Source organism: Nelumbo lutea, chromosome 8, assembly GCF_056320005.1.
Source record: "Nelumbo lutea isolate HS-2025 chromosome 8, American lotus-T2T, whole genome shotgun sequence".
NCBI lineage: Eukaryota > Viridiplantae > Streptophyta > Magnoliopsida > Proteales > Nelumbonaceae > Nelumbo > Nelumbo lutea.
The window spans coordinates 22064855-22077223 of record NC_142691.1 but is presented as its reverse complement, the minus strand read 5'-3'; the positions used below and the strand labels follow the sequence as shown (position 1 = coordinate 22077223).

Sequence of the window (12369 nt, the reverse complement as noted above, 5' to 3'; positions counted from 1 at the left end):
GTTTGGTCATTTTGTTTTATGTGAAGAGTGAGGTGTAATGTCTGTTATATTCTGGTTTAAGTGTTATGTCCCATACTTAAGTAGGGGCATTACTGTCCTTGTTCTTTTAATTAGTAACCTATAAATAACATCTGGCCGACTAGAGATAGAGACTTTCTTCTCTAGTTCAAACTAGTCTTTCTCTCTTCTCTCTTTCTTCTCTACTATTTTCTCTGTTACTTTACTATTGAAACAAGTACAGGTCTTAGCCATAATAGGAAGAATATAAACAAGAGGAAGGGAGACTTTTCAGTTTGCAAATAGGTAAAAGAGAAAGATGAAGGATTAGAGAGGTTTAATAACAAGTTGAGAGAAGTCATCCCAAATAGGCTTTCAAGGAGTCCTTTGAACTTTGAGGAGGAAGTAGTAGTTAGTGTGCCTGTTGAGTGGGGAAAAAATAAAAATAGGAAGAAAGAAAGGTCAGAAGTGAAAGACTAAAGATGGGTCACTTAATTGGTTCTCCCAATGAAAATCACCTGTTTGAATGTGAGGGGTTTAGGTAGTGCTCGGAAAAGAAGGGGTATTAAGGATTTTCTTAGAAGAGAAGGGCTAGAGATAGTGATGTTGTAGGAAACCAAGTTAGCAGAACTAGATAGAAGGTGGACAAGAAGTGTGTGGAGAGCAAGAGTGAGTTTGACTTCAGCTCCTTCTTGGGGAGCCTTGGGGGGGGGGGAGTGGTTATGTTATGGAGAGATGATGTTGTAGATCTAGTGGAGGAATTAATAGGTAGCTTTTCAATTTCCTTATAGTTTAAAAATTTGCAGGATGGATTCATTTGGGTGTTAACTAATATGTATGGGCCCAATAATTAGATTTTAATGTGATTAGATCTTGTAACGAATCAAACAGTCCCCATCAGTTCATAGCAACTAGCATGAGGAAGTTCAATGAATTCATTAATACCTGTGAGTTAAAAGAGATGCCTATGCCGCAAGCCAATTTTACTTTGTTTAACTTCTAGGAACACCCCATTTGCTCGAAATTGATAGATTTCTTTTAAATGAAGGACGAGAGAATGATTGGTGGGACTTGGTTGTTAGAGCATTGCCAAGGGTTCCCTTTGAGCATTGCCCCATTAAGTTAGGCCCAAAATCCGTAAGAAGTGGTCCAAAATGTTTTAGGTTTGAGAACATGTGATTGATTCACCCAAATTTTGTAAATAAGGTTGAAGAGTGGTGGAATGAAGAGAGGGGGGGGGGGGGCTAAGTGGGGGGTGATTTGATAAAAGGTTGAAAAGATTTCGATGCAAAATAAAAGAACGGATAGGGACCTAATCAGATGATTAGAGTAAAACAAAAATATTCTCTACTGTCCCATCAGATTGAGGTTTTGGATGAGAAGGAATCTCAAGGTTTCTTAATGATCAAAAGAGAGAGGTGAGATGAAAACTAAAGGAGTTGGAAGAGGTTCTTTATAGAGAGACAATCTCTTGGCGACAAATGTCGACATAAATGGATTAAGGAAGGGGATGAGAATACTAAATTCTTTCATGCTTTGGATAATAGGGGAAGAAGAAAAAATTGTGACTAAATTAGAGGTAAATAGGTAGGGAATGTTTTTTTAGAATGAGATGGCTAGGATTTTTGTGTATCATTTCAAGTCAATTTTTAGAAGACCTTCGAATGGTAGGTAGAAGGTGGAAGGAGTGGTTGGCCACAATTTTCTAGGCCGGGATAGTTTTTCTATGGCTTTTTATTAGGACTGTTGGGAGGTGATTAAAGAAGATCTTTTCAAGGTTTTCAAAGAGTTTGCACATAAGCATATAATCAGCCTTTGAGTCAATGCCACCTTGGTGACCTGTATTTATAAATTTTGGCTAAGGTTCTATCCCTGAGAATTATGGCAATCTTTCTCTCTCTTGTTAGTCAAGCTCAAGGTGCTTTTGTGTAGGGTAGACAAGACAAATAATGGACTTGATTTTAATAGCCAATGACTGTGTGGAGGACATGAGGAGGTCTAGCAGTCAAGGTTTTGTTTGTAAATTGGATATCAAAAAGGCTTATGATTTGGTGGATATGAACTTCTTATTAGATGTTGTGATTTTAGGGAAAGGTGGTGCATTTAAGTGGCTGTCTCATTTCTTGTCGCTCTTCAGTTTTAGTCAATGGGGTGGTAAAGAAAAATTTCCCTACACGTAGAGGCCTTAGGCAAGGTGACCATCTGTCACCCTTCTTTTTTTCGATAAGCATCAAGAAATAATTCATTAAACAGAAAAACCACACTGCCAAGAAACAGGGTAGGTGGACTAAAATACAACAGCCTAAGAATCAAAGCAAAAGAGGCCAAATGCAGCAAAAGAAATTCCTCTTACACATTACAGCCAGGACCTAAGCAACCCTCTTCCAATTTCTCTTTATCTACCCCAATCTTGCCAAGGAGTCAGCTAGCTTATTTGCGCTCATGGGTACCCAAATGAATGAGATGTTCAACTTGGTATCCAAGGATTGAACCAATCTCACCAACTGTCTAAATTGTCAAGGTATTAATTCCTGAGAATGCATCCACAAAATAACTATTTGGCAGTCCCTTCAACTATTAAGTTCGATAGTCTTTGCTCAATTATCAGTTTAAGGCTTTGTGTTAAAAGCCAATAGTTCTGCCCTTAGGGAATTTCCAAACCCAGCTGGCCCTGAAAAGGTAAGAATTAAATTGCCAGCTGAATCTCTAATCACACCTCCCACTCCTTAGCTCCCAGGGTTTCCAAGACAGCATTCATCAAAGTTTAATTTACACCTTCCGAAATTTGGTGGAGTTCATTCTACCTCTCTTTGTGGTGCCGTATTATTAAAACCAGAAGTGATGTTCCTCCCTCATAACAAATCATTCAGACTTGTTCCACTGAGTTCTTTGTTGACTTGAGCTCAATGTGCAACCCTTAGTTGTAAGATCGATCAACACCTCTACTTTGTAATTTTCTTCAAATATTCTGCTGTTCCTTTCACTCCATAAGTGCAACAACACTGCCCCTCTGACATACTGCTATAAAATCTTCTGTCTTGGTGTGAGTCTCATAACCTGTGGTTTAGAAAGGTCCACCACTTTGGCAGGAGTTATCCAATCTTTACCTACCAAGGAGAGAAATTGATGCCAAATCCGGGATGCATAAGAGCACTGTAAAAGAAGATGGTTGGTTCTTTCCCCGTCATTCCGACACAGAGCACAAACATGGGGTGGAAGAGCCCAGTTTTTACACTATATTTGGAGTCTATCATAGGTGTTTAAGATTTGCTTTGCTGCCTCCCAACAGAAAACCTTAACTTTGGGGGGGAATTGGGCTGGACCATAATTCTTTGGCTGGGAAAGGATGGTCTTCAACTTGGTTGATAAGGACTTCAAAAAAAGATGAACAGGTGTAGCTGCCTTTTACAGATGGGGACCAAAGCCTATCATCAATACTTGAAGGGTTAAGAACTATGTCTTGGAGTAAGTTAAACAAGGGATCCATTCATTACTTCCAATTTCCTCCTTAAATCCAAATCCCACACTATCCCAGAATTAGTCAAGGAATAACATTCAGCAATAGTTTTATTTTTGAAGTTTGACAGCCTATAAAATTCTTGGGAACAATTGGAAAAGTGAAGTATCCACCCACCAAATGTCCTCCCAAAATTTTACACTTTGTCTTGAAATTGCATCAAATCCGATGTGTTGTGAAAAAGTTGCAGGTAAATACAAACTGCTTTCCAAGGGCTTCTAGCATTGGGTCTTATTCCTACTACAGAGTTCCATCCATTAGGGTCTAATCCATAGATGCTTTCTATGACCAAATGCAACAAAGCTTTTCTTTCTTTTAGGAAATCTCCACAACAACTTACCTAACAAAGCCCTATTTTTTTTCCCTAACATTCCTTTCCCCAACCCCTAACTTCTTTAGACTTACAGACCTTCAATCAATTCGTCAAATGATTCACCTTGTTATTCCCTGCCTCCCAAAGAAAATCCCTGATAAGCACAATACTATTGAGTTTCTTTGAGGGAACTCTTCCTCCTTAAATGGAACAGTAAAAACAAGAAGAAGAGGGACTGAAGAAAGAAAAAGTAATTCAGATATTTTCAGAAGAAAACCAGTGCTCTAAAACTGATATAAACTAGATTGAATTAGAGAGAGAAAAGTAGAGGATAGTAGTACAAAGGAAGAAGATGGAGAAAAGAAGAGGAAGAAGAAGAAGAGTTCGATGATATCCACTCTCCCCTCTCTAATCCTTTTGTTAATCTTCATTTGTTAAGCTAATTACAGGTATGCCCTTAAGTGGGCGGCCAGCTAAGCAAGAACTTAAAGTAAGCTTATAGAAAAGAAATAACAGGTCCATTAACAAACAGATAAATAACACACTACAAGAATATAAGAATAGATATTAGGGCCCATTCGGCCCAGTCTCTCTACACTCCCCTTCAAGATGAGTGTAGATGTCAATCATGCCCAGCTTGCTTGTATAATGTGTCTGCTTCCCTCTTGGAACTCCCTTGGTCAAAACATCAATCGGTTGTGCTTTTGAGACAATAAATGGCAAGAAAACTTCTCTTGAGGAAAATCTTTCCCATATAAAATGTCTATCAACCTCAATGTGTTTAGTTCCGTCAAGTTGAATAGGATTATGTGCAATGTTGATAGCTTCCTGGTTGTCACAGTAGAGCATCATTGGCTTTTCATAGTCAACTCCCAATTCTTCTAAAAGTGATCATAGCCATAGTAATTCTGACACACCATGTGCCATTGCCCTGTATTCTGCTTCAGTAGAGGATCTGGAATCTACAGACTGCTTTTTACTCCTCCATGAAACAATGTTCCCTACCACCAAAGCACAATATCCCGAGGTGGATCTCCTATCATCAATACATCCAGCCCAATCAGCATCAGTGTATGCCTCCGGTTTCATGTGTCAATGTTTGGCAAATAGAATATATTTCCCTGAAGTACCTTTCAAGTAACAGAAAACTTTTTTTGCAGTAGCTAAATGTGTATCTTTGGGAGAATGCATAAACTGACTTATAACACTTAATTCATAGGAAATATTTGACCGAGTCATGCAGAGATATAACAACTTCCCAAGCAGTCTCTGAAACACTCTCCTATCAGATAAAAGTTCACCATCAGTAGTAGAAAGCTTATGATTGGTATCAATAGGGGTGGAGGCCGGTTTGGCACCAAGTTTACCAGTCTCTGCAAGGAGGTCAAGAACATACTTGCGTTGGGAAATGAAAATACCATCCTTAGATCTAGCAACTTCAATTCCGAAGAAATGCTTGAGATCTCCTAAATCCTTGATCTTAAATTCAGATTTAAAAAACTTTTTGAGTTTACTAACCTCCTGGGTGCCATTATCCATGACCATAATGTCATCAACATAAATGATCAGAAAAGTAACCAAAAGTTACTTCTTTTCAAGAATAAGGTATGGTTAGATTGGGCTTGTGTGTAACCAAGTGAGACAAGAGCAGCCCTGAATCTCTCAAACCAGGCTCGAGCGGACTGTTTGAGACCATAAATGGATTTTTGCAATTTACACACCTTCCCTTGCATTTCCTTTCCATACACTCTAGGAGGTAAAGACATATAGACCTCTTCATGTAGATCTCCATTCAAGAAGGCATTTTTAACATCAAACTGGTGGAGAGGCAAATCAAAAGTAACAGCTAGGGACAACAAAACCCGAACTGAGGTCATCTTGGCCACAGGAGCAAAAGTCTTAAGATAGTCAATACCATACATCTAAGTGTAGCCTTTAGCAACCAATCTGGCCTTAAATCTCTCAATAGAGCCATCAAAATGATATTTAATGGTAAATACTCATTTACAACCCACTGATTACTTCCCTTTTGGAAAATCCACAATATCCCAAGTAGGGTTCTTATGCAAAGCATCCAGTTCAGCCATCATAGCATCCCTCCATTCAGGTTTAGATAGGGCTTCTGGTACAAACTTGGGTATCACATGGGAAGAAACAGAAGCAAGGAAAGAGTAATAGGTAGGGGATAGAAGGCTATAGGACAAATGTTTAGAGATGTAATGGGCTGTACACTTCCGCTTGCCTTTGCGAAGAGGAATAGGAAGATTAAGGTCTGAGAAGGATGCAGATGGGTCAGAGGAAGGCTGACCTATTACCTCAGTAATGATGGGAGGAGCAAGAGGCTCTTTTGGAGAGTAGGATGTGAGGGAATTATAGGAGGATGAGGTGGAGGGGGAGGAGGAGTAGGAATACTTGAGGTGGTCACAGTGGGAGAAGAGGACAACTCAGCAGATGACTCCAAAAGGAACAGGAAGAGGAATTGCTGGAAACATAGCAAAGGGCTCCTCAGATTGCTCCTCCTCAGGAGGAATACTAAAGAAATGAGTAGACTCAGTAAATGTGACATCTCGAGAGACAAAGCGGGTGCCATTGGTCGGATCAAAACAGCAATATCCCTTCTATGTGGAGGCATATCCTAGAAAAACACACATGCCTTAGGTTCAAACTTGTGCCTTTGATGGTTATGAAACATAGTAGGTGCACCCAAAAACAGAGAGAGGAAGAGAGAAGAGATCCTCATCTGGAAAGATAAGGCTAAAGGGGGTTTTGAAGCCCAAAACCCGAGAAGGTATACGGTTAATCAAAAAGGTAACAATAAGGACATCTCTTGAAAATTTAATAGGAACATGGGATGCAAAAAGGAGGGATCTGGCAACCTTAACTACATGACGGTTCTTCCTTTCTGCCACTCCATTTTGCTATGGAGTGTAGGAACAAGAACCTTGATGAATAACCCCAAAAGATTCAAGGTAGGATGAGAGATTCTTCTCAAAATACTCCTTAGCATTATCAGAACAAAATATTTTGATCCAGGTGTTAAATTGGGTAAGGATAAGTTCATGAAATTTTTGCACAATTGGTGGGATTTCATCCCGAGATCTCATGAGATAAATCCAAGTGTAACGAAAATAATCATCAATAAAAAAGGATAAAATACTTGTAACACCCCATAGTAGGCAACTGATATGGACCCCACACATTAGAGTGCACAATATGAAAAGGAGAAATGGATCTGATCTTTTATTGCTTATTGAATAAGACTATCTACAATGCTTTTCAAGTTCACAAGACTCACAATGAAGACTCGATAAAGACACTCCCTAAAGCATATTGGGAAACAAATGACTCAAAGAAGAAAAGACAAATAACCAAACCGAAAATGACATAACATGATTCTATCAACAGACCCTGACAAAACTAACTCCAAGGCTACTCCATGAGGTGGTCCAAGACTCCTATCAAATTTGTCCAGCAAATATATTCCGTTCTCCTTATGGCACTCCAATCATCCTCTGAGATTTCAAGTCCTGAAAAACACAATGAGTGGGAAAGAAGGTTATGCTACAATTCATGGATTTAGTTAAGCTGCTAATAGATAAAAGATTTGTATTAAGTTTGGGAACATGAAGAATATAGGATAAAACAAGGGTATCGGAGGTCTTTATATCCCCCTTGCCAGAGATGCGAGCAAGAGACCCATCGGCAAGAGATATTTTCTCTTTTTACCAGAGAGAAGGTGATATGAACAAAAAAGGTTAGGCAAGCTGGTCATATGGTCTGATGCACCAGAATCAATGATCCAAGGGATTTTATGATTGCCTAAAACAAAAGCATGGTTTGTAGAAGCACGAATACTTGAGTGAGAAAATGCGGATGATGATGATGTGTTGCCTGAAGAGTGGGATGTAGAGGCAGTGGCTTCCAAGTGATTTAACAACCTTCCATACTTTTCGAATTCTGCCTTCATTGATACCAACTGTTCCATGGTTGACTTTTCATTACTCTCCTTATTTTGTCATTCAGGTACTCTAGCAACATTAGCAATATTTGGTTTTCTTGTCTGACTAATCTTCTAAAAATTGTTATTATTCTTAAACTTGTTTGTTAGAAGATCTGGATGAAGCTTCCAACATGTGTTCTTAGTATGCCTTAGTTTCTTGCAATATTCACATATCAGCTGTTTCTTCTCTGTTGGACCCTTTGGCTTTATTCCAACATGTGCAAAGTGTTTTGTAGGTGGACTCTGTAACTGGACCTGCCACCTACCATCTTCATTGCTTACCATAGCATATGCTTGGGCAAGAGTTACCTCATCCTTAGACAAAATAATTTTCCTAACAATGTCAAACTCAGGGTTGAATCTTGTAAGAAACTCAAACACCCTGTTTCGTTCCACCAATTTCCTAAGTCTCTGTATCTTTTGCACTCTCCCATACAACTGTCTCCATAACATCAATTTTCTGCCATAATGATTTCAGCATAGAGTAGTAAATTGCCATACTCTTCTTCCCCTCTCTCAAAATTTTCACTTCACTTTTCAGCTTATAGGCTCTTGCCACATTCAACTTCTGTGAATAGGTTTCAGTAACACTATCCCAGATTTCCTTGGCCGAAGACATCCAAAGATAATGCTGACTTATATGTGCTGCATAGAGTTGATCAACTATCTTATTACTGTATTGTTCTTTTGCATCCATTTTTCAAATGCAGGGTCTGTCTCTTCGGGTTTCACCTTATTTTCTGTGAGATACCCTGATTTACCTCTACTACAGACATAAATCCGTATGGGCTATGCCCAAGCTCGGTAATTGGTTCCATCTAACTTAATTGTGGTCACACCAGTCAAAATGGAATCTATCGATCCAAGCCTGGAAACTGACATTTGCTTGAACTCACTTTTGTATTGCTCCATTGATCAAACGGAAAAAAAACTAGAATTTTATTCTTTATAAACTTACTTGATGTCAAAACAATACTCAAATTCTTGAAAACTAGGGTTTCACTAAGTCCGACTGTCAGGGAGATATAGAGAAGATGCAGCCGCTCCTACCAGAGCTTCCCAATCTCTTCCAAGACTGAACCACACTCTTTTAGAAGTCCAAAGACACCTCCCAAGCACTGAGCGCCACACCAAAATCTTCTCCTTTACTTGTAACTTTGAAACTCTCTAATTGGCTAGGGTTTTGGGCAGAAAAAATACAACATCGCTTCTTGGTAGTTTTTGGCCAGACTTGAACTCTCCAGACCTTCTACCAACTAGGCAATAAATCCTCTGAAGTAGAGAGAACCTATCTATCCATACACTCTCCTAATCGAAGGGTGTATGGGAGAAGAGAAAAAGAAAAAAAGGGAAGAAAGAAACATGCTCTGATACTAAGAAGTGAATCAGTCCTCTAAAACTGATATAAACTTGATTAATCTAGAGAGAGAAAAGTAGAAAAGTAGAGGACAGCAGTACAAAGGAAGAAGATGGAGAAAAGAATAGGAAGAAGAAGAGTTCGATGATCTCCACTCTCCCCTCTCCCCTCTCTAATCCTTTTGTTAATCTTCATTCATTAAGCTAATTACAAGTATGCCCTTAAGTGGGCGTCCAGCTAAGCAGCAACTTAAAGTAAGCTTATAAAAAAGAAATAACAGGCCCATTAACAAAGAAATAAATAACACACTACATGAATATAAGAATAGATACTAGGGCCCATTTGGCTCAGTCTCTCTACATTTTCCATGCACTCATAGGGTTCTCTCATGCTATTTATATTGAATCAAAACAGGTTCCTTTCAAGCTGCCTCCATGCACGTAGGAATGCCGAGTTAGTTATGCTGATGTAGCCTCCTGGTGTAGACGAACTTGATGGGCTGAACTACATGGGATACTCTTCCTGAGCTGCTGCCTTCAGTGATCAGATTTGGAGGTTGTTGGGCCTGGGTTTTAGTTGTTGGCTGCAAATTGTTGTGCTGGTCCAGGGTCCTATCAAGTCCACCCACTTCAGAATCAACCTTGTCCTCAAGATTGAGGTCAGGGAATTGGAGCTGCAGCCTTGAGATGTCCTCCCATGTTTCATCTTCAACCGGTAGGTTCTTCCACTTAACCAGTGCCTATTTGACCTTCTTTGAACCAGTTCTCTACCATCTGAAGTCGTGAACAGACTAAGGTTCCAGAAAGAGTGATCCTTCGTTTGAGAACTGAGGTAGGGAGCTGCTGATTCTAGCTGAGGGGGATAGGCTCTCAGCAAACTCACATGGAACAAAGGGTGCAATTTGGAACCAGTTGGTAGATCCAACCTGTAAGCCACCTGTCCTACATTCTCAAGTATCTTAAATGGTCCAAAGTAGCATGGTGCTAGTTTCTGCCATGGCGAGAAGCCACAGAAGTCTGTCTGTAGGGTTGTACTTTAGGTAAACAAGGTTGCCAATCTGAAATTCCAATTCTCTGTGTTTTTGATAATAGGAGAGCTTTATGCGCTGTTGGGCTTTCTGGTCATACTTTGTTTGTGAAGAGAAGGGGATAATTGGTGTCATTGTTGGTAGTGTATGTGGGTGACACTGTAGTCATAGGAAATGACATGAGTGAGATTGATGCATTGAAGGAAAATTTACACTGGGGGTTTGAGATTAAGAATCTTGGGGAGCTGAAGTATCTTTTGGGCATTGAGGTGGCAAGATGCAAACATGGGATCTTCATTTTCTAGAGGAAGTATGTGTTGGACCTACTACAGGAGACAAGAAAAGTTGGGGTTAAACCAACTGATACACCCATTGACCAGAATCATAGAATTAATACTTTATATGATGAGCTAGTAAAGGATGTTGGGAGGTATCAAAGATTGGTAGGCCAGTTGTTATACTTGTGCATGGCACGACTAAATATCTCCTATGCAGTTAGTGTGGTGAGTCACTACATGCATGTCCCACGAGTTCAACACTAGGAAGCCATTGACAGGATACTTGCCTATCTAAAAGGATTTCTGGGATACTTGTTTATGTGAGGCCATTGATAGGATACTTCTCTGGGTTTTGGAGAGATTGACAAGCCATAACTGTGATAATCAATCAGCAATTAACATTGCTCATAACCCAGTTCAACATGATAGGACAAAGCATATAGAGGTGGGCAGACATTTCATAAGATAAAGGGTGACATTTGGAGAAGTGTGCTTACCATATGTTGCATCTGACTTACAACTAGCTGATATTCTCACAAAAGGAGTTGCAAGAAATAAGTTTGAACTTGATGTATGTAAGTTGGGAATGTGTGACATCTACTCCCAACTTGGGGGGGGGGATGGGTGTTGAGATTCAGCAGTTTCATATGTTTTTCTTATTTATAATCATTAATTAGTGTTATTGGGCCCAAGGCGCATTAGTTTATGTTGTCCTTTTGTGACTGTTTTTGTGTTATTAACAGTAACCTCCCTATTAAGGGCATATTAACCTTTGTAATCAACTTTTTTTTATGTGCATATAAGATAATGAGTGGGGTGGCCAGATTATTATTGTCTTCTCCCTATCTCTTCTTCTTTTCTCACTAAGAACTCTCTCTTTCTTTCTTCTTTTTCACTGTTATCAAATCAGATTATTGTTTTCTATTTTTCTACTTGATGCAAGGTTTATATTTGGTAAAAAGGGGAAGGCGAAAAAAGAAATAGCCTTCAAGTAGTGATAAATACTTGTTGGTTCATTCTATAACAGAAGATGTGTTTTTAATGGGGGAACAGTATTCTTACCGTAAATCATTTAGGCTGGAGGTTTGGAGTGGGTATATGGCTGGATGATGAATATGATGGTGCAATCTTTCTAAAGACTGATAAAGTGAAGACATGAAATGTATTGTTGTTGTCTTTTTCCATTACAATAGGTTACCTTAATGTTTTTTTTTTTTAAATAATGAGAAATATCAAATGACATATTTCTAAATGCATATTTTCAAAATATATAAACTCGAGCTCTAGTGCACAGTGCATTGTTCATTAGTTTTTGGGAATGATATGTGGTATAAAAATGAAATTTCATTTGCATGTGCACAGTGCATTGTTCATTGGGGTTACTGGGTGTTAATGATAGCTTTCGTCTTGTATTTTGGGGGTGCTAAACTCTTCTTTCCCTTTGCTTTGGTTGTAGTAAGAGCTGGCTGGGGGAGGGGTGTTTCATCTTGTTGTTCTGAGGAGCATCAATTAAAATAAATAAGAATCCATATAATTTTACCATCAAAGTCATGGAATGGAAGCACAGAAAAGAACTAGAAATATTTATGTTCAACTTCTTTAGCAAGGAAATGAGAGACAATGCTTTGTTTCCAGTTGTGCCAGAAGTAATTCTAATTACATGCATAGTTTCCTGAAGTTATATTTTCTGTATTTTCTTCTTCAGTACTAGTTATGATAGCAAGGAATTAATTGTTAAACTGAATGATGTAGGGTTAATCTTTGTTCTATCAACTTAAAATCACATCTTGATATGGTTTGCTTTCTGAATCCATATTGAGGCAAATTTGAGGTGTTTCAAATTACAAAAAAGAAAAGAGCCTGGACTATAAACTCTGTCT

The 12369-nt window shown here is 38.9% G+C and overlaps 1 protein-coding gene across 6 annotated transcripts in view; it reads left to right on the top strand.

The window, feature by feature from the left end:
* Nucleotides 1-12369, top strand: part of LOC148843300 (formin-like protein 18) — a 108715-nt gene that overhangs the window by 54825 nt on the left and 41521 nt on the right. The window lies entirely within an intron of this gene.